We start from the raw sequence: 23392 nt of genomic DNA on the forward strand, positions 1-23392 counted from the left end.
ACGCCCTCACACCGACGGGACGCGTGCGGAGGCCAGACATTGCGCTGCTGTGCCAGTGGATCGTGGATGCGTGGGGGGGCGATTCCAGCCAACATGGTGCGCAAAAGTTTCAAGAAGTGCGCCATCAGCAATTGCTTAGATGGCACCGAAGACGATTGCGTTTTTGAGAGCGGCGACGAAGCCTCGGATGGCAGCAGCGACAGTGGCGAGTCTGGCGATGATTGAATCGGCGCTGACAACGTTGCGGCGATTGTTTCGAAATAAAGTTCTCCTGTAAACGAGATTGTGACTGCAATTGTGACTTCCTAAACGAGTTTTTTTTTCAGGTAAGCATGCGGGTTATATGCGAGGATTTTTTTTCTTTTTTCGGGGAGTTCAAAGTTAGGGGTGCAGGTTATATGCGAGAAAATACGGTAGGCAGTTTACATATATCTATAAGTGTGAGTATAGTTCAGTGTCCCAATATAAGGAGGAATGCTCATTTACTGTTTTTGTTCAGTTAGTATTGTTTCTATGGAGGAAACGGCTCCACCTGATCTGATTGAATAAATTTAGTCAAAGACAAGCTTCTGATGTTAGGGGCACTTCTTTAGTCAGGAAAACTTACATAATCGCTGGGTGCTTTTGCTGTCGTACCAGGTCACGGTGGTTGAATAAGTCTGAGTTGGTCAGCTGGATCCCCCACTGCTCACAGATGGGGCCGATGTTTGAGTAGAGGCTAAAGGGTCTCTGAGCACTCCCATACCATATGATGTAGCGGGCTAAACTGGGGGCACAAATTGCAGGTTGTGGCATGGACGAGCTGCCATATGAGCCCATGGAAGCACAAGTTTTTAAATGACAGATTGGTGCAGTTTAGCTCTCTGCAATTGTGGTGGCCTTCAGCTTATATGTCTGTGTATCTCAGTAGCAGTACAGGTCTTTGATTTTTTTTTGTGCAAAGCATTTTTAAAGCGAAACTTTATATGGCTAGGCGAAAGGAAAATCCCAGTGGTCCCAGGTATGCAGAAAACTCCTCTGGCACAACCCCATGCACATGCACGGAAAAACCGGGTTAGAGAGGGGTGGGTATTAAAAAGACAAGAGATTGGCAAGGTGTATAGACGATGCAGCTACACTCTCACAACTCCCGACAGTGCAACTTGGGAATGCCCCATCAAAGGAAATGAAAAAAAAGTCTTGCAGCAGAGCGCACATGCAGCAAGCTACTGCGTGAAGCACAGCTCAAACGGTAGGCCACGCATCATACATAAAACAGCAACTGTATGTGACAGCGTTGCTGGTTAATCATCTGTATGGACTGTGTAGGTGCATTTTTTTGCTCAGTGAGAGATGTTGCTGTGCTTTGTTTGTGTGAGTGCTGCTGCAACTGCTGCAGTTGTTAATGTTAATGTACTGAGTGCTAGGAGTATGCATATGACTGAAGTTGTGTTTTTATGGTTTGCATGTCACCTTTTTGATGCTAGGATGCGGGTTCCTGCTTGTGATTCTTGCTTTCGATGTTTTGTACTTGCATATCTTTGTGGTGCAAACAAATAAACTGTGTTGCAACTCAAGCACTTGTTGTGTCCTTTAAGGCCTGTGGGCAGCTTAAATGCCACCAGGTGTATAATGAGCAGAATGGGTCTCGCTCAACTACACTGAACTTTTCATCTTACAACACTCTTTGTACCTCAAAGGTTGCTATGCTTAAAAAGAGAGAAAGAGGAAGCAAATCTATTGGGATGCAAAAGCGACATAGCACAGGAGCATAGTTCAGCTGCCCAGGAGGGCGTAAGGTACAATATAGACTCCTAAAGTGACGCTAAAGTGCAATAGCAAGTTGGCCCAGCATCGGTAATTACAGTGTTGAAAATACAAATAATATGCCACTCACAGCAGCAGTACTTCATTAGTGCACCAAAATTCCCAAAGCGGCATGAAAACAGGCACGGTCGCCTTGTACATTTTTCTGCATGACAACTTGTGACAACACCAATTGCTAATGGCAAGACAAGACTAGTGGAGCTAGTGGAACCGTTTTTCTGAAGCAAACACTGATGCAGGGATATGCAAGTGTAAAATGAATGTGTGTGGGAACTTTTCCTGGTGATGTGCTTTTTAAAAGACACAAACCTCAGCTAGCAAACATAAAATATGATGCCTCATCCCAGGCTTTGTTTGTCGTAATGTATTGCCTCGCCTACAAGCACACCCAGAAAAATGCATGCATGCGGGTGCACCAGAGACTCTGATTGATTGATTGATTGTGGGGGTTAACGCGCCGACGCAACGCAGGCGATGAGGCGCGCCGTAGTGGAGGGCTCCGGATTAATTTTGACCACCTGGGGATCTTTATCGTGCGCCGAAATCTCGTACACACGGGCGTTTTTGCTTTTCGCCTCCATCAGAAAAGCGGCCGCCGCGGCCGGGAATCGAACCCGCGACCTTGTGCTCAGCAGCGCAACGCCTTAGCCACTGAGCCACCGCGGCGGGTTGCACCAGAGACTCTACTGTACCTGGTAACCATTAGCGCATGCAGAAACAGCCAGTGGCAGCAGAGGATTATTAGCACAATCAGCGGGAAACCAGACGGCTGTCAAATGCTTTGACCAATGGTGCATGCATGTTCAGCAGCTTTTCCAAGGTGCCACTGCGGGCGTTCGTGGGGAAGCTTTGCCAATGTCACAATTCCCTGCCAGCAAAGGATAGGGCTTCGTGGCCTATTTTGCTGTACACCGCCACACCAAGGGTAGCATTAGGTAGAGCGCTTCTAACAGAATGTACCAAAGGTGGAGGGCAATCAGAAAAGTTTTTAAGGACGGTAAAAGCTGAACACAGTCAGGCTTCGCTTGCTCTTGGCACTTCGTGACGTGCCCTGCTATGTTGCCAAAAAGCAAAAGCGAAAAAGCCAGTTCGATGAATAAAAGGAAAGACTTTGAAAAATTGTGGTTTTTCTGGCATGCCAACTTTTACAGCTGGTTCAGCACTGTAAGCTGGTCCGCAGCAACACATGCATGTACACTTCACTCAAGCCAAATACAGCCACCGTAGTATATTGTTTCACCCGTCATGCAATTCACACAGTGAGAGCAGAACTGCTTAGAAATGCTCACTTGTGGAAGCGTATATATTTGGGAAACTGGTCATTAGGAATCAATAGTCAATCATTGCGCCAGACAAGCATGAAACTTCAGCGAGTTACAAGTGCCATTTCGTCGTCAGCACGGAACGCTAGTGAAAAAAAAAAAAGCAAGGAACGAAAACAACACGGTCGTTTGCGTTATCACAGAAAAAACTATCCCTTGCAGAAAATGAAATTTTCGGGTCAAAGGTTTCAGCCGATCACATGTACGGTGAACGGTAGATGCACGTTTGAGAAATAGCCCTTCCAACTACGCGGCGACTTGCGAACAGTTGAGGTGTTAAGGCCATAGAGTTTCTCAGTAAGAAACTCTATGGTTGAGACATGTCGAAACCTACAGCGGCGGGGCGATGCACTCACGTAAGAGCACGGGGAGAGGATATAGTAGAGCACCCGCTGCGTATCCAAACACTTGCCGCTTCACGTAAGTGCGAAAGCGGCAGGCAACACCTCAGAGAACGCGAAATATCTAACACAAGGCACGGTTGAAGCACTCGTAACTGCGTCAGAATGTGAAGAATTAAGCATTCCATCCACATCCACAGCGCAGCCAGTCCAGTCCCAGAGCGCAGGGAGTGTGCACAATGGTGGAAAAGCCAAGTGCCCTTCGCCTTTTCCACTCGCACTCCTCCTTTTCTCCCTTTCGTGCGTGAGCGTCCGGGCAATTCATTTCACGCGGTACGCGTCGCCCCTCCTTCCTCTTTGTCACTCTTTCTCCAGGAATGGGCGGGCTGTTGTGGTGGTACCCCAGCGCGGCCAAGCCGCCGGGGAAACAACGGCTTGATGGCCTTGGGCGGCTCGACGTCACTCAGTTGCTGCCGTCTCATTGGTCTTGTTTGGGTGTGAGGCCGAGCCTCCGGAATGCAGGGACCTGCTCCTCGTGATTGCCGCGTATGTTCACGGACCGGTGAATGTTCTGTTGCTGAGACACGTGTTCAAGGTTTTCTCTGCGAACGGACTTCTCCCAACGAAATCAACCAAGCTGTCAGCTATGTCGCGCAAAAGGAAAGCCCTTTCCTTCAGAAAGCTGGAGATTTTGAATAGAGAAGACAGTGAACCGAAAAGGAAGCGCAGTGACTTGGCAAAAGAGCTCGGCCAGCCGCCGTCGACGTTGTGCACCACTGTTGGGCAACGGGACCAGTTTTTGAAAAACGTACAGCACTTCAGCATGAACGTCAAGCAGGCCAAAACAGCCTAGCATGTCAAGCTCAAGACATCCTCCTGACGTGGTCAAGGAAATAACTGTGGCTGGAGTAAACATCGACGGAAAAGTGCTCCGGGAGAAAGCCGACGAAGTCGCCCTTTCGCTTGGAATTGAGAACTGTCAGCCCTCCGGCGGGTGGGTTCAAGCCGCGGCACGGCCTTGTGTACAAAACAGTGCGTGGCGAAGGAACGAAGGTGGACGACTCAGTGGTGAGCGACTGGATGGCCGACAATCTGCCGGCGCTTCTATCAGAGTACGAAGCACGGGACGTATTTAACGCAGATGAGGCAGGGCGATTTTTTAGTCGGACAGTGACCGCGAGGACTGTGGCGGAAGTGAAGAAGCACCGTCGACGATCGAAACCCTGCATGCCCTTGACGTGTTGCGGCGTGCAGTGAGCTTGCGCACCATGAGTGAGGAGACGAGCGCCAAATTTTACACGCACCAGAAAAGACTGCTCGGCGCCATGGAAGTTAAAAAAAGGCAGAAAAACATCACAGATTTCTTCACGCGAAAATCAGCAAAGAAATAAATGAAATTTTTTTCTTATATAATCTAAATCTAATCTAAAATTATACCCGGGATCAGCGCCCAACAACGAAAAAATATTTCTGGGGCGTCTTGTCCCGAGCTGAGCGGCCGCAACATTCATATACAGTCGAAACCCGCAATAACGAAATCCCACAAGTACGAAATCCCCGCGGCAACGAAATATTTCCGGATCCCCGGTGAACGTCCATAGAAGCCCATGTATTTCATATCTCGCGGCAACGAAATGTTTTTGAACAGCGATCCCGCATTAACGAATTTTCTACTACGGTGGGGGCCTTATTTTCACCGCCCGTCAAAGGTTAACTGCCAAAAATATGCTAGTACGCGTGTTGTGCGCACTCAAAATTCGTGAACGTCAGCTTTTGGCGTGCTAGCGTGGGTACCACCATTTTTTTTTACATAAATAGGCAATGGGGTCTGTGTCCAGCAATATGCCTGGCCACACTGCAGCAGGCGATGGCAAACAATCATGCTGATACAGTCAGCGGTGCCACCAGACGGCGCCATCAGACGGGCTCAACAGGCCAAAGCAGCAACAACAGTTAGAATCAATCAAAACGACGAAGAGAAGACTGGGACTGGTGGCAAAATCGAGACGAAGTTACAATGGTGCCTGAGAAAAGCTTGACGGCGGAAGCGGATTCTCCGTTATCGCGGAGAAAGAAAAGAACGGCAACAATATAATCATCATGTTAAGCAGCCTTGGAGCGACACCATTAGGGGGCGACACAATCCTATCCTGCGTTGCTTCCGTCATTCCGTCACTTCGGTAGCCTCGCACACGCGAGTTCGTTGTGTGTGGCCAGTGTCACGTGTCACTGTTTGCGTGAAAGTTGTGTGTGTGGCGACCGGCCCATCGGATCTTGCTAAGATGCCTCCACCACCCAAAAAGCGGAAGTTTCTGATGCTTCACGATAAAGCTGCCATCACTGCGGAAGTTGAAAAGGGCAGAAAAAAGAAAGACATCGCCGACGAGTATGAAATTGCGTGCAGCTCGCTTTCGACCATATTGAAGGGCAAAGATGTCATTGTCGCTGCGCTTGGTAATGGCGCACGTGCGCAGAACAAGACGGTGACTGCGGCGGCCTTTCCGGACATCGATAAGGCGGTGTTCACGTGGTTTTGCGAACAGCGTGCCAACAGAGTGCCACTGTCGGGAAAAATACTACAGCAGAAGGCACTGGACTTTGCATCCTCGGGCACGACCAGTTCCGAGCAAGCGTTGGATGGTTGGGCCGCTTTAAAGCCCGGCACGACATCGTGGCCAAGGCGATTTCGGGAGAAGCAGCAAGCGTGGACCCTGTAACAACGTCGTCATGGCTGCTGACCAACAGAGAAGTACTGGACCAGTACCAGCCCTGCAACGTGTACAACGCGGACGAGACGGGGTTGTTCTTTCAAATGCTCCGGTCGAAGACCCTGGAATTGAAAGGCCAGAAATGCCATGGGAGCAAGCACAGCAAGCAACGCGTTACCATTTTGTTGTGCTGCAATATGGACGGCACAGACAAGCGGCCACTTCTAGTCATCGGCCGGAGCGAGAAGCCCCGCTGCTTCAAAGGAAACCGCCGCTCGCTGCCCGTTCAGTACGCCGCTAACAAGGCGTGGATGTCTCGCGCTCTTTTCTCCAGCTGGGTTGAGGCGTTCGATGCCGACATGCGCAAGGCGGGCAAGTCGGCGGCCCTTTTTTTAGACAACTGCAGCGCCCACCACATGGACGAGACGGAGCTCACGAACGTGCGCTTGGTTTTTTTTCCACCAAACTGCACTTCCGTTCTGCAGCCGCTCGATCAAGGCGTAATCGGAGCATGAAGTGAAAAAACGAATTTTTCCGGTTTCCCCGGCGATTTCGTTATTGCGGGTTTCGACTGTATGCTATATATATCCTCCGCGAGCAGCGCAGAGAAGGGCTTCTAGAGTAATGCACATCTGCGACTAAACGTTTCTCTGAAGCATAGTCCTGTGAAGCAGGGAGCCTGCAGAATTTAGCACAAACGGAAATCAGAGAGCCTTATCAGATATCCCGCTCTTCTGATGACACCTTTCATCAGTTGTGAACTAGTATACATCAAAAAATGCGTCCGCCGAGTGATCAGCTGTTCGTCGAAGTTTAAAAACTAGAGTAGGTTGGACGCGTAGCTTGCGTGTGTGATTACTAAAACGTTCATTCCTTGATTTCGCTCCGCATTAATTGGTACACAACGATAGTTAAGCGTCCGCCTCCCCCCCCTCCCCATGTCTCGCGAAACAGCAGTGCATTTCGCACACTAGTTGGTCTCGTGAGTCCTGCCCGGCTTCAGTTTAAACGAATGTCTTTAGCATTTCAGAAGCTGCACCGAGTTTTTTTCATTTCCGTACAAGCTATCCTGTTTCTTGCGGACTTGCAGACCATTTATTTTTCCGTGGTTTAATTAACTTTTCTTGGTTCTTGTTATAAGGCATGCAAGAGTGCACATCTTTCACGACGCACAGCCTTGGAATATACTTAATATTTTCGCGTGGCTTATATTCTTATAAAAGGCACAAGTTATTATCAGGTATTGGGTAATCACATCGCCGAAATATATTTTTCTACGACGTATATATTAGAAACGAGGCAGCATTCATTGTCCGCGCTTGAAAACGAAACATTCCTTTCACTGTGCCAGTCAGTATCAGGTCCAAACAAGGCTGCCATAAAATTCACTTGTACCGCACGTATTCGGAGGTGACAGCGGTGGTATGCTGCGGCCGTCGCCGACGCCCGCAACAGCGGCCAAGAAGGGCGAAGGACCGCGTTCCCGGATAGCTATTGTTGACGTTTGAGCACCCTAACAAGACGCAGCGGCTTTTGAAGTCCCCTAAACGTACTAGTATTTACTTTTACAGATGTCACCATAACAAGTTTTTTAGTGCGCGGAAGGGCAAAAAGAAGCAAAAGAGAACCAAAACACTGCATGAGCCCCTATCAGATGCGCATCGCCAATCCCGTCATCGCCGCGGAGAAGCGGCGGCAGGCAGCGCAGCAATCGCAAAGCTCGAGGCGTATTCTGAACGTGTTGTTCTTTTCACTTGCTACCTTAAGAACCGACCCGACGTATTCTTAACTATAAGAACGTGGGTACTACTTGTAAAGTACTTACATTTTACCTTAAATGTGTAATTCGAACATTTAAAAAAATTGGCCGCGTATCTACTCACTTCGCTGCAGATGTCGTCGAAAGATGACAGTCTTCTGCGTCCCCTGTAACGTAACGCTTCTCCTTTTTCTCCCACCCACCCTGCACGCTCTTCGCCTCCCGTCTCGCTCGTCCCATAATAAATGTGATGGAGGTTTGCTAAAATCAATTCGATTCTGCCTTGGCACTGCTCGCGCGCCATCGGTTGGCACCTTTTGTTACTGCTGGGCTAGGAGAGTGCCGCCACGAGGTTGAGGCTCGAGCGCGAGCCCTTTTTGTATTTTGTGGTCAAAAGAATTCTTAAGGCATTTTTGCTACACTGTTAATATGAGTTTCGTCTTATGGTAATGACAATAGTTACCTTTTTTGCAAATATTTATAACAGACAGACAGACAGACAGAAATTTTCCCGCCTAAGTAGACTAAGAAAGACTCATCTTTAAAGCGAATCCTTCTATATGCAGGCTATAATATTCTGTTAACACGGCAAAAATGTACAATTGCAACGTCAAATGCCACTGAGACATGAAACACATAAAAAAAGGTACAGCACCACTCTGTTATTTCATGAAAAACGTGTGGTTAGGTCAATACTTAGCCTGATATCTCACTGAGAAATGCGGGGCTTTTAAATATATATTGATCAGCGCACTCTTCAGTTCCAGGTAAAAACTAACCTTTGCAAATCACATCTATCGCTCTAATAACTTCCTGACTGACTCGACCAACTTTACTGAAGAAACCAACAAAATGCTACCATCTTCCCCTTTTCAATTCCTGGCAGTAGTTGTTTTGAATATATTGACCATAACGTTTCATAAAGAGATTGTCTGAGCCTCACGCGGCATGGGTATTAGAACTAAAAAATTAATTCCCAGCCTTGCCTTTCTCAGGAACAAAATGAAGCGGCAGAGGCCCAACGACGCTCAACAAAGAAAAGCCAAAAAAGAGAGAGAAAGGATGCAGCAGAGCATGTCAATGCGGAAATATACCACGAATCAACTTCCTTTGTCTAAGGAGCATCATGAGGAGGAAGAGGTCATAACCTCTCAAAGCCAGAACAAAGGGAGCACTTTCAACCTCAGAGAGCGAGCGCATCCGTGACTGGGGAGGGACCGAGAGATCCACAGCCTGTATGTCGGACAGCCGGCACGTCCGTAGTCGCATTGGAGGAGCGAAGAGAGCAACAGCCTTCCATAATTCAGGATCCAGCATCTTCAGACAGGAAGCAACAAGAGCCCCAGCATGAGAGCATGCAGTACAGCGGGTGCACCACTGCAGATGAACTTATAGAAGCCAGCACGTCAGCGGGTACAGAGGTTGAAGGAACTGTACAGCATTGTGAAGCCCTTCACTGTTGGTGCTTTAGTGGACCAGGACGACTGCTTCAATGAAGGCATTTTCTGTGATGTCGGAGCATGGCCGACACCCATACTAGATGACCTGAGAGTCAGCCTGGTAAAGACAGGGAGCGCGCCGATGCAGAACAAAGATGGTCCCTTCCCCGCGCTCAAAAGGGCAGCAGGAGAAGGGAAAGTCATCAGCAGACATTTAATGAAGTCCTGGTTTTACAAATGCTTAGCAGACAGCAGTGAAGTACTCAGAACATGGCTAGTATACCCAAAATCAAGAAATTGTCTGTACTGCTTTTGCTGCAAACTTTTCGCAGGCTGTAGGTCCTCGACGACATCCGCTTTCATCACTGGATTTAACGCATGGTGGAAGCTGAACTTCCCAAAGGCACCAGACCACGAATCCTCCGAGTTGCACATGTCCTGCTATGAGCAATGGAAGGCTATGGAAATCAGCTTGAAAAAAAAAACTGCACTATTGATGCTGCTCTGCAATGGGAAAAAGAGGTGGAGAAAAAACGTTGGAGAGAAATTCTACATCGCCTTTTAGACATTGTTCTCTTTCTTTCTTTCTAGAATGAACCTCCCTTTCTGTGGGCACAGAGAAAGTGTGGACTCCGACAATAAAGGGAACATTTTCGAGTTAGTGGAGTTCCTGTCGAATTATGACTTGACATTGAAAGAACACTTTACCTGAATTAGAACTGGTATTCCTTCTCAGGGGAGAGTGACGTCATATTTATGGCCGTCCACTCAGAACAAATTCAGCCACCTTCTTGGAGAACACTTAAAGAAGGAAATAATTAGACATAAGAGAAGCTAAATACTTCGGTATAATGTTTGACAGTACCCCAGATGTCTCGCACACTGATCAAATGTGTGAAGTGATAGGTACGTACACATTCAAAATGGAGAGGTAGCAGTTAAGGAATCCTTCTTGGGATTTTTTTGAAATCGAGGGAAAAACTGCTGCAGGGCTGACAGAGCAGATCTTGAAGCAACTCCAAGAAGATGGCTTAGACATTAACCTTTGTCTCGCAGTCAAGGTTACGACAACGCAGCAACTATGGCAAGCCTTCACGACAGTGTTCAGGCTAAAATCAGAGGGGTAAATAAGAAAGCTTTGTTTGTTCCATGCACGAATCACTCATTGAATTTATGTGGTGTGCATTCTTTTGAGAGTGTCAACGCATGTTTGACATTTTTTGGCACATTAGAAGCTGTTTACTCGTTTTTTTCGGCCGCACCTCAGCGATGGCAGTTCCTTAAAAACGCCGGTGTTGCCTTAGAAAAGCTTACTCAAACGAGGTAGAGTGCGCACTACGATGCTGTGCATGCTGCAGAACAGAAGCCCGATGACGTTATCACTACCTTAGAGGATCTCTGTGACACTAAGTACAACGCCGAAACAAGAAGGGGGGCTTTGAACTTTGCGCCTGCTGTGTGCAGTTTTTCTTTTTTGAGCTTTCTTTACATCTGGAGGCAAGTTTTAGAGGAAGTTAATCACACTCGGAAGTATTTGCAGACAGAAGCAATGAGTCTAGAAAACTGCACAAGGAAGCTCAGGCTCTCAAGATATTCCTTGAGGATGATCGTGCAGAGCTTGTGGAGGAGGCAGTCGCACAGGCAACTGAAAAATGCGAATGTTGAAAATTGAGGTAGTTAAGAGAGCCCGGTTCTGTAAATTAATGCCAGGAGAAACAGGGAAAGACGCAGGTCTGACTGCACAAGAAGAAGTAAGAAGGGCAATGCTCCAATGCTTAGACCGCTTTCATGTGGAGCTGGACACACGCTTTAGAGGACATTGTCTTGGTGATTGTGCGATTATGCAGACTCCTTTAAGGCCACTGACATGCATCCGAATGTTACAAAAAGTTGGACTGTACTAAAACTTGGCCGAACAGGCTGCTGCGGGCAGAGTGACAATGTAACCGTCATTCTGTCCTGATGTAAATACTTGGAGTAATGTAAATAGTGTAAATAAACCTAATACCCAGAAAGAAAGGCAGTCCTCATCCCTCACCTGCTTCAAGCATCGGACGTCGGTCATCGGTGCGAGTCGAGACCGTCCTCTCGGCTCGAGCATCAAAAGAATGTCATTATTTCGTCTTCACCAGTCACGAAGCAGATGGAGAGGCGAAATTTAACTGCGATCATTATGCGAGTAAATACGGTAGCTCTGGAGATGATGGCCGCCACACGGGCTGCAACCGGGCGTGAAATCGTCGCCAACTGTTTTGCGCACGTTGGATTCAAGCTCGGAGACGCGGACGCCGACTTTCCTGAGGATCCTGCCGACTGCAATGAAACAGTGCGTCGGCCGGCAGAGGCACTTACGTTACGGGCGGCCCTTCAGGATGCAGGAAATGTGCCGTGCGGTGTTCAGCTCAACGACTTCATCAACGCTGATGCTGATGTGATCGCACACGAACTAAGCGACGAGGACATCATAAAGAGTGTCCACGGGGTGGATTCAGATGAAGATGAAGTGCCAGACCTGCCGCCTCCACCGGCCACAGCGCGTGTACTCGATGCGTTTGACATGGTGAGAAACTGCGTGGCTGTGGATGACGATGACGTCACCATGCAATTGCTCACGGAGTGTAGAGAACAGTGTGATGGCATTCCTCGGAAGGAAAACAAAGCAGACTACACTACTTGAGCTTTGGAAATAAATGTTTTCTGGTCTAAAAGTTCAGATAAGCTGTGTTTTTCGGAATTTCACATGAGCAAAGTTTTCGCTTCAATGAATTTTTTCTCGCGCACTGTCAATTTCGTTGTAGCGGGACGCAGCTGTATTCGCAGAGGTTGATTCGTATTGAGGTATTCGAGTATTTGCACACCCCTCATTTTTACGATTTTTCGTGTTTCATGTCAGAAAATTCGCAAAAGAAATGAACGTTGGTCCAATGGTCTTGTTATTTTGCAAGGCCATGCTGGCAACACTGTATCGGCTTGCATCAAGAGGTGGCAGAGCTGGTAGATGGGGTTACAGACCTCTGGAGTGTTCCGGACCCATGGTAGTCATCCAGGTCGGTCTGAGGGACATCAGGCGCACCGACATGGAACTCAACACATTGGTGCAGGCTTTCCGCTCCAAGTTGACGGAATGGATGAGGCAAGGACCGCAGTACCACTTCGTGGTCCAGGCTCTGCCTGAACAGTCAGGCCCAGATGAAAGCATTTCCAATCGTTGCGAGCTATGGAACAGTTTGACGAGGGCGGCCTGCAAAGAACTGGGAGGGAATGTGGAGTTCATTACCGCAGGCCGAGCGACAGAATCGGTGACGCAGGACACAGGATATAGTACAAGCAAGGCAGAGGTCCTCGGACAGCGACTCGGCCGGCGACTGTGTTTTTTTAGGGCTGCGCCCCTCCAGACGTTTCCGGCACGATCAGAGGCCGGCCAGACACCTAGAAGTGTCGATCGTAGAGGCACTGAAGCAAGCTTTCCTGCAAATGGAGGGCAGACCACGGCAGTGGGGCTCCTCGAGGAAGTAGCCCAGCTGGAGGAATTGGGGACCAACCCCGTAGAAAGAATGCTGCCACGAGATTTTGTCAGCCGACGGCGCAAACGCAGAGGCCTACAGCGAAAGCGACAGGGCCGAGGTCTGCAGCTAGGTTTCCTCAACATGCAGGGAGCAAGGAAAGAGTCAAAATGGACCGAGCTTACGAAGGAAATGCGGATCCATCAGCTAGCAGTGTGTGCAGTCGTTGAAACACACCTTCGAGATGAGGAAGTCCCCCCAGCAGATCCTGGCATGCATTGGGAGGGGTGCAACCGGCAGGCTAATGAAAGGCGAGGAGGTGGGATAGGATGTCTGTGTGCCAGTCCCCATCAATGGACAAGAGAGAGGCCTACCTGCCAGGAGCACATCGCAACTGCAGCCACTGGATGTTTCGCTGAACAAGCCAGTGAAAGACCGGATTCGGGCGCTGTACACAGAGTGGCTTGTTGGTGACGGCCATGAACTCACGCCTACAAACAGGATCAAGCGCGCCTCTCTGCAAGACTTCGCCGGATGGGCGAAAGATGCGTGGTGCACGATCCCGCCTACCATGGTGAGTAAGGCGTTCAAGAAGTGCGGCATTTCAAATGCAATGGATGGAACAGAAGATGACATGCTTTGGGTCGTCGAGAGCGACAAGGAGTCGTCCCACAGCGACGACGAGTGATAATGTGCCCCCCAATGGGTGCTGCCCCGGACCATCGTTGTGGTGACTGTTGCTGGCGATAACCAGCACCGTTCATTTAGTGGCACATTTAGAATAAAGCTTGTTTGTTCCAACTAGGAAAAAGCTGCATTTTGTATGAAATCATAAAAATATAGTGCGATTTACAATCAAGGACGTAGCTTCTTTTTTTTTTCGGACCGCGAAAAACGGGTGCACGTTACAATCGAGGGTGCGTTAGATTCGAGTAAATACGGTACTTGGCGACACACGAGCGGCACATCAAAACCAAAGCTGCCAGAAACAAAGGGTTTCTGGGCCGGCATGCACTTTGGGCTTTCAACCGCTACGAGGTGCTACGTGCATTGTGGAAGATGGTGGCAGTGCCAGGGCTGACCTACGCTAATGCCACGCTGTGCCTCTCTGCTGGAACGCGTGAATTCTTAGAGAGGAGACAGAGAGATGCAGGAAGGATGGCTTAGGGCATCCACAAGAAAACTCCGGTGGAGGGGACCCAGGGGGACCTGGGTTGGTCGTCATTTACGGCGCAGGAAGCAGTGGCAAAATTGAGCTACGAAGGCAGACTTCTCCGGTTGCCCGACACTAACCTGGCCCACCAGACCCTGGTCCACACCATCTATTCCGAGATCTCGACATGGTGGACCCGACGAACGGCGAATATGCGGCGCCGTTATGAGGTATCGCCCGAGTCTATCGCGTCAGCTGCCGCACAGCTCGTGAGCACGAGGGCGGACAGGATCCGGGCTTAGGTAACAAAGGTGGAGACGAGGGAGTGGCTCAAAGGTGCAAAGGCGAAGCCCTCTCTGGACCTGTATAGCGCCACCAAGACGACCATCGGCCGGGAGAAGTTTTTTGATAACCTCCTGGGCTGGCAGAGGCCCGTCTCGGCGTGCTGCGGACACATGTGTGGTGGGCGAAGTTTACTGCCACGCTTGACACAACTTGCACCCCCTGTGGAGCTGCAGAAGAGACCACCAGCCACGTCGTCCTCGAATGCCCTGCGGTTACACCTGCCCCCGAGAGCCAAACCCTGTCAGCAGCTCTCGGTTTTGAAGAGGCTGGGGGGGCTGCGTGGGTGGATAATGCATGACGCCTTGAGGCCTGGTGGCGACATGCGGCGTTGCGACGGAGAGACGGCTGGAACAAGGGTGGCAGCACGGAGCAGTACGGAGCGTGTTGCGACATTGAGGACTGAGTAGTGTAGGCTCGTCAATTCTTGTGTGTTAGGAACAGTTTCGTTCCTCTTTTTTCTTCCTTTCGTTTTTTTTTTCTTAGGCTACGCCGCGCGATCTCACGCAGCGGCGACCCGCTACAAAGGGCACAGCCACATCACCATCACCATCAGAGCCCAAGCCGAAGACCATCAACTTCGCAGATATGCGCTTGCTTTTCTTTGTTACCCTGTGTGCCTCGTGTGATGCGTTATGTACGTTTCCTTGCCAGAGCTGCAATGGGTGATCTAGAGCAAGCTGCTCACAAGATGTCTAAAAAGGAATAACTTCCAAGTGTTTATCCCCAGCTATTCGAGTGCCTTTCCGTTTATGAAGAACTCGCATAAAGACGTTCGTTGAGCATTTTGGTCACCGGAAAATTATTTTAATACGAGGAAACAGCGACTCGCCGAAACAATTGGAGGGGACCTGGACACCCATTTTGCTGTGCTCCAAGATGACAATGTGGGAGGCAGATGCAGAGGGGGCAATAAGGAGACTGGATTATGTCTTGGGCACTGGCTAGTTCAGCAAGTGCATCCCAACCACCATGCCTGCACGGCTCAAGACTACTTGGCCAATTGTACAATTTCACTCAACTGGAACATCCTTCGGTCTATAGATCAGCGAGTGGGTAGGGGGCCACCTTCAACACTGCCAATGCCTCGAGTGTACAATGTGTGGCAAGTGCGGTACCCTCCGCAACACACGAGTTTCCGATCACCACACACCAGTGGATTAAGTCAGGCCTGATGGATGAGGCGGCCCAAATGACGAGGTTTATTCTTCTCATAACAAAATTTCAGACCTGGAAAGCAGATTGAGAATCCTCTAGGCAAGATGAAACCTTGATTGATTGATTGATTGTAGGGTTTAACACGCCAACGCAATGCAGGTGATGAGGCGCACCGTAGTGGAGGGCTCCGGAATAAATTTGACCGCCGGGGCATCTTTCACGTGCGCCGAAATCTCGTACAAACAGGCGTTTTTGCTTTTCGCCTCCATCAGAAAAGTGGCTGCCTTGTGCCACCTCATGGCTGGGGTGTAGAGAAGCCATTTGCCAGGTAATGCCATCGTCAAAACCAAGGCCCTCTACACATTGGTGGCGGAACCCGTGACATCTGGGGCGGTAGAACTGGTGATCAATTTATGTTCTCAATGCCAAGTTGTGCGGTGGTCTGAGCCCGATGACAAAAACGACCTGAGCTGCGTACGCATTATGTGGTAAAGGGCTGAGGTTAACCCTTTGAGGCCCAGTGTTGCTCAGGAGCAACCACTCAAACACTACTTTTTTTCTTTTGCACTTCGTAGTTTTTTCGACATGTAACACCATCTACAGACAAACAAGGATCCTGGACCTTCAAAAATTAAAGGAGAGAGAGCAGCACGTACTTCCATGTGCTAAAAAAATATTGTTTACGCGTGTCAACTCGCATCGAGCCCGGGTGGCTCAATGGGCTAGTGACAGGTAACCGAATTGTGCAATATTGTTGTTATTACAAATGATAGCAATACAAACTGTACGTTATTGTCGTCACTTGAACCGTAAATCATGGTGATCGAGGTAGCTCTCTCGTTCAAGTGATATATGTGCAGCCAGTGCCCAGTGTGTCCTAGTGTTCATCCTAATGAACCGAATTTTTTTCTGACTCCATATGTGTGATAACCGAAGTCCTTTTAGATCATAAAAAACGTCTCACACGTTTAAGAAAAATAATAGTTTTGGGCATCAAAGGTTTATTTCAACTCAGGTTGGCCGCGTGCATCCAGATAACTCTCCAGCCGCGAAGCGGAGGCTCGGGGCATCGTTCTACCTGGCAAACAGCTGATGGGGAAAGACACTCGTAAATATGTAGTGGTATAAAAGCAGAAGCCTAATTCACCTACGGAACATACTATCAAAAAGTTCTTTTACGAGATGAACAACATTGCCTAACATGACGAGCTCGCAGACACAATTTACATGAACAGTACTCAAACACCATGACCTGGAAAGTTGAAAGCACAATCATGTGCACACATAACACTGTAAATGTTACACCTGCAATACAAGCATAGGGTGGCATAGCACCATGACAGCCAGGTATGAATTGGGCACTACGCACACTGCATAGCCACCATTCCCCTAGTTGTGCCAGATGGGACACAGCCGTCGGGACGCAACAACTCGCAGCAACCGCTGCAATTACGTGCACCTCCTAGAGAGTCTCGCACCAGCTTTCGTCGGGGAAGGTCATGTCGAGCGACAGCTCCCCACAGGCGACCGGCGCAGCCGCGTCAGACCGGTTTTCCCGCGACCCGCCCGCAACGTCAAGCCCGTGCGGCCCGTCGGCCAACCGAACCCGTCTGCCCACACTCCCCACCGGCAAGGTCAGCGAGAACGCGTTGTTCCTGCACGGAGATCCTTCGGCGCGACCTTACGGGGTCGATGACTTCGCATCTGCCCTTGAGAATATCACGGACTTAAGGGCAGTCGAATGTCTCGGCCCCTTCCAATACAACCACGTCTGGATGACCACCTTCAGCTCCGAGAACGAGATGGAAGCCTTGGCAACACGAACCGAGATAGTTGTAAAGGGGAAACGGTACCTGGTCATCAACCCGAGCCAACGTGAAGTTGCGGTAAAAGTGCATTGGCTTCCACCAAGGGTTCCCGATGAACTGATTGTGCGGCAGTTGGAACGTTTTGGCCGTGTTCAACGTGTGGTGCGTGACGGTTGGAGAAAACCCAGCCTTGCACACATGACCGGAACAAGCAGGGTATACCACATGATCCCGTCCGGCCCCACGTCACTGGAGAACATCCCACACCAGGCCACCATGCAGGGATGCGCGATACTAATAGAGGTAGCGGGTAGGCCAGCATTGCGCCTCCGATGCTATCACACGGGGCACTACCGCCGGAGCTGCCAGACACCCTGGTGCCATTCGTGTCATTCCTTCGGCCACGATCATGCAAACTGCACACACACTCTCCTACGCTGCCAGAACAAAGCGGCGAGCGTCCGTGCGGCCCCAGTTGGAGGAATACATGGACGCAGACGACGCAGAAGCCTCGCCCTTCCCATCATCACTACCCCCTAACGAGTCGAACAAAGAGCCCGCCCCCCTCACCTCCCCTCCAGCAATTGAGTTGAGCCGGACAACGAAATTCCTCTCGCCTACGACCGCCGATGCCACATCGGAAATCGACCAGGTCCCGCCGACACAAAGTGCCCTTCCTCTTCCGCCACTGTGCGTTGGCGGGGCTCACGGGACAGCTTCGGGGGAGACGCCGACAGAGGCAGGGGAGGGGCTCGTCAGTCACGAGAGACGCGAAGAAAACGGGGCTCCCCCCTCAGGGGCCTCGAACACGGCGGAGAGGAAGAATGAGGAGGAGGGAAGCAATGAGGACGACGATGTCATCGGGAAAGAAGGCCGCGCCAGCCAGCACGAAAGCGTCCAGTGCCACGCCGAACCCACAGGACCACAGCAAAGGCGCGCACCTTTCGAAAGCAGGCGGGACAAAAAGACGGCACAGTGCTCGAAATGACTGCGAGTGCTGGACCAGCATCACCTATTCGGCAACTGCAACAAGGGACCAGGCGAAGAAACCATTGTGGGACTCTCGTCACGTGAAGACCAAACCGCCCTCACCGCTTTCATCAAGTAAAACCTGGAACGCCACTGCAAGGGACGTCAACAAGCCCCCGACAAGGACTCAACCTAGTCTACACGACGCCGCCTAGGAAGCCACGATAAGCAACCTAGAGGTTCACTGAACAGAGGGGACCTATACCGGCAAAAGATATATAGTAAGAAAGCTTTCATTCATTCCCAAACAGAGCAGAGCCCTTGCCTGACAGTGCGACTTGATGTGCTCCCCGTGATGCCGTCTGGAGACCTCCCCAGAGTCACTCTGCGGCAGTTAAAAGTTGCTATTGTGAGGGAGTAGCCCATGTTCGATGTGTTTGGGGGAGTCTCTTAACAGTTGAATAGTGCCCAAACAACGGCAGTGAGAAAAAATACAGACTGACGGTTTAAAAACATGGTTCGGCAGGAGATGCACGCGGGTTTCTTTACTTCGCTTTCTCTTCAGCCTCCATTTAACTTTCCTCGTCTGAGCTGCTAAAGCTACTAAATTCCGCGTCCTCAGTTTCGTTTTGTTCCGCGCCCGGGGCCACTATGCGCTTGCGGCAGACAGGGCTCGCGGTCCCGGACTCTACCTCGCTATCGGAAGCCTTACGCAACCCCCTCTTTGAGCCCTGCGCTTTTTCTTCAAAAAGCTTGCCCTTTGCTCTGCGCCCTTACCTTTTTTGTTTTGGGATGCTGGCGCGCGGCGCCACTGACTCACATTCCACCGCGGCGGGATCCACGGTGGCAAGAGATGGCGCTGCCGCCAGCACGGCGGCTGCTGGAGCCTCCGCGGGCACCTGCTCGGCCGGCGTCATCTGCTCGGGAGCATCAGCGGCTGGCGCGGCGAGTTCTTCACCTTTCTGCGCCTCAATGCGAGCACCCTCTATGCTACTAGCTGCCTCGTTGTCTGCGCCCTCTGCGCTGTTGCTTGCCTCGTCGCTCGCGGCGGCGGGCTCGCTGGCGTCGCGCCCTACACTCTCCTGGTGCGCGTTCTCGGTCACGCTGGCGGGTGTCCGCCCCGCCACCGCGGCCGCGAAGGACCTTGCGATCGCACAAGATCCCCTTGGCACAGCGCGCATGGTACCTCGCACATGTCATGCCCGTACAGCTCGCACCGCGAGCACTTGGGGGTGGTACATGCAACTGCATAGTGGCGTGTGCCACCGCAGCGGACTCACTGATGTACGACCCCTTCGTACACGAAGCGGGCCACGTACCTGTCCAGAACCTTGATGAGGTTCGGGACAGGCCGGACCATGTCCATCCGGATGCGCCGAGTCCCAGAGACGAAGTCGGCGAAGCCCAGAATGGTTTCTCTCTGCATCCCATGAACCTGGCCGTACTCGCTCAGTACCTTCCTCAACTCCTCGTCTGGCTCTTCCAGTGGGTACTGGAAAATCCGCACCACCTTCACCTTCGAACCTATGTACTCAAACTTGACTTTTTCCTCGCGCACTTCGACGACGCGATCAGTTAAAAACCGCTCGACCGCCCAAACAGGGCAGAATCCTTGCCTGACAGTGCGACTCGATGTGTTCCCCGTGATGCCCAGTCTGGAGACCTCCCCCGAGTCACTCCAACCAGAGACCAGCAGCACAGGGTGGCAGGTAGGCAACTGTCTGGCTCCCCACACATGTATCCTGGAACATGGAAAAACAAAGTGATGGTTCACTCCATGCTGTCAATGCTAGCATACTACAACGAGGGGAACAGAATGTCACATGAAGGACATGCAAAAGCGTTCGGTGCAAATTTAATGAACCTCAATAAGCTCGGTTCACTCTCTCCCCTCCTCTCATTGTTTTTTTCCTGAAAATGAGATAGCTTGGAAACTAATTGTTTCCTCACCATAACTCTGGTGGGTGAACAAAACACCCAGCAAAATAACAAAAGGGGTGAAATAAAAAGGTTTGTGCAGTACTTATATTCCTAAAATTATTTTTATTTTGATTGGGTACATCCACTGGTAGAAACACAGGTGCAGTTCAGGATAAAAGATAATTCAAAAAAGGCTTACGCAACCCTAGGCATGTTACGAGATAATAAGCTCTACAGTGAGCTATAACTCAGTATGCAAGTATACACATCCCTGTTACTTTCATGCGCAACCTGTGCAGCCAGTTTGCTTTACACACTTAAAAGTCCTACCTCTGCAAGACGCGATGCACTTAGGCCCAATGTCGTATTTAGGCATCACTTATTATTAAATTATTTTGATTTGAAGGAATACCAGTAACATTAAAAGGGTACTGCCACAAAATTTATAGGCTGACATAACCATGTGAATAGCCTCCTGTTCACAGGCAGTTAACAGGTACGTCATATCTCAAATCAATTTTATGGTTTTTGACATAAAAAGCCTGAACTGAGCTTGTTTATACATAAGGACACAGGGTTCGTACAGGCTTCAAAAGCAAAAATTCAAGGGTTTTCAAGGACTTTCAAGGACCAGAAAACACATTTTCAAGGTCTCAATCTAATGTTTTATCTGAGATTATTTATAACTTTTTCAACACAATGCAAAAGTTTTTTATTGCACAATACCTAAGCACATTAGTGCACATTTAGATAGGTGGTAACGGGTTCATGAATGCTCCCCCACCTTTTTTTATTTCATGATTGGTGTTTTTTTTCTTGCTGTTTTGCTCAGGCTGTCTTATTTCAAAACTTCGTTAATCCTGCCTGCATCTCTTGCTTTGTCAGCAATGGTATCAGATGAAATTAAATCGGCGAGTGTTGCTGCAAGGCAGGACAAACTATGTGCACGTCTGCCATTTGCACGTAAAAGCAAACGCAGATGGAGCATATGAGGCACAGCAAACATGCAATGAGCGAGCGTCCACAGACTAGATGGAAGATGCAAGTTAGAGAACACAAGCCGGCTTTCACTGGATTGTATCCTGACATGGATTGGATTGAGAAGTGCCTGCTCGCAATGTTGCCTCGCAATGAAAATTCACAAAACTTGTTGCAGTTTCACGCAATACACTGAAATTTGATTGTTGCAATGTTTCTTTAGATTTGTTAACACCTCAAATCCACGACAAAACACTTTAAATTCTCGTGAAAAGACAGGGCCATTGATTCACTCCAGGAAAATCGAGGGTTTTCAAAGACAATTTAAAAATTCAAGGCCTTGAAATAGGCACTTCTAAATTCAAGGGTTTTCAAGGTTTTCAAGGACATGTGCGAACCCTGCACACAACATGATGAGGGCTTGGCAGCTGAACTGTTGACAATGACACCACGCCACGAAGCAAGAATATATTCGCCGCGAGCTCGACATGTAGGGGGCGACAGCGCCGCGCTGCTAGTGTGGATGCTCCACTGAGCGGCCCGTAAGAATGCACACTGTGGGCGCGCTTCGTGTCTTTTTCCCGCCGCATGTGCGCACGAAAGGTGCAAACAAGACAATGAACTTGTACGCTGTGGCTCGTAGCAAGCTCGATCTTTCCCGAGCATGGCTTTGAACCTTCAATAAATGCATAAATAGAAACAAATCAGGAAGCCTCGATCTCTGAAATTCAGTTTACAACGGCAATCTCAATCGCTTTCACTTGGTAGCATGACGCATTCTTGCATTTGTGGGGCGCCCTGAAATGGTAATACTACTTAAGTGCCCCGAAATTCTTTCTAAGAGCTTACGATATTTTTGTGTGTTCAAAAGGCAACATAAAATTACTGAATTTTGATCAGCGCAGAGATACGGGTCTTTTAAATGAAATTTTAACGACTCTGAAGGAAGGTTTGATGAATAACGGTTTCGGATCACTTATTTACGGCTTTCGTTGCAAGTGAACTTGCAAATTGAATTGTCAGCGCACGCAGTACAATCAACATCTCATGTTCAGCTAGGTTTTCGCAAAGCGACAAGCAAGTTTACAGTGTGCAAACCAAGCTTCTAGAACCTCACAGTGAGCACAAATTTTCTGTTACGGCTGCTCTGTTGACCATTTGCGTTCCTTTTAAAATCTAACAGGTGCCTGCAACAGCGAGATGTGTTTGCGTTCTTGCGTATAAGGTCGCTTGAGAACCCTAAAGATGGCAATAAATGAAGTTGTGCTGTTGCAGATGTGCTAAAACATTTCCTTTTTATTTCTCGTAGCGAATCAGCGCAACGGGTTCCCGGTAACTACTTTGTTTTGTAAACTGAATCTCGCATTTGTCTTGGCATTTAATTCTTGAGGATTGGTTAAAAAATGAAATTCTGTGCATTTAGTTTTTTTTCGGGAAGGGGGGGCGTCCAGCCAACGTTGCAAGAGCAGCGAGAAGAGAACGCATGTAACGCGAAAAGCCAAACTATGGTTATCAGTATTACTTACAATCGAAACTACACTAGGCGTCGTGTTCTGTAGCGGTGAAAAAGCAGTACGTATTTTAAAAACTGATTAACCCCCCTTTGGTCCGGGATTGCAAAGGATGTGGCTCGCCTTTTTCAAAATTGTATTGAAAGCAAGCATTGTGGGAAAAAATTAAAAAAAAAAAACAGCGAGTCATGGCACACACCCCTCACACTTGGGGGCAACAACGTGCATTGTATTACGCGTTTTCTCCTCTTTCTTTAAACTTAGGTCCACCTTAAGAGGTTAAGACATTACCATATTAGGCATTTGGTTATGCTGAGAGAGACACGTTTCTGGACAAGGTGTTCATGTCGGATTTGAAAATGATACATATGAAAATGACACACGAAATGCCACATGAAAGACGCAAACTCACAACTGCATAATTTTACCGAAAAATCCCCCCTAAATACTCTTGCGCATCCATAGAAACGTATTTTAAATAATACGTAAAATTAGCAACCCGATACAGTTGAAAAAACGTTTATTCTTCCTCCTCAGTATGAACCACGACTGTCCAAAAATGGTATTTATTTTAGAAAAGGTACGGGAAGGACACGATGACACAGGTGCTTGTGGGTGTAAAATACGTGTCCGGTAATGTATGGGCGATGGCGCACGGGTCGTGTGCAGTGTAAA

At 49.2% G+C, this 23392-nt stretch overlaps 1 long non-coding RNA gene across 1 annotated transcript in view; it reads right to left on the minus strand.

Moving 5' to 3' along the window:
• Positions 1-23392, minus strand: part of LOC144169018 (uncharacterized) — a 39983-nt gene that overhangs the window by 11402 nt on the left and 5189 nt on the right. The window contains exon 3 of the long non-coding RNA XR_013322341.1: positions 19925-20050. This is a non-coding gene — a long non-coding RNA (uncharacterized LOC144169018). The remainder of the gene's footprint in view (positions 1-19924; positions 20051-23392) is intronic.

Source organism: Haemaphysalis longicornis, unplaced genomic scaffold, assembly GCF_048455015.1.
Source record: "Haemaphysalis longicornis isolate Haplotype H1 unplaced genomic scaffold, Haemaphysalis longicornis Haplotype H1 scaffold_2, whole genome shotgun sequence".
Lineage (NCBI taxonomy): Eukaryota > Metazoa > Arthropoda > Arachnida > Ixodida > Ixodidae > Haemaphysalis > Haemaphysalis longicornis.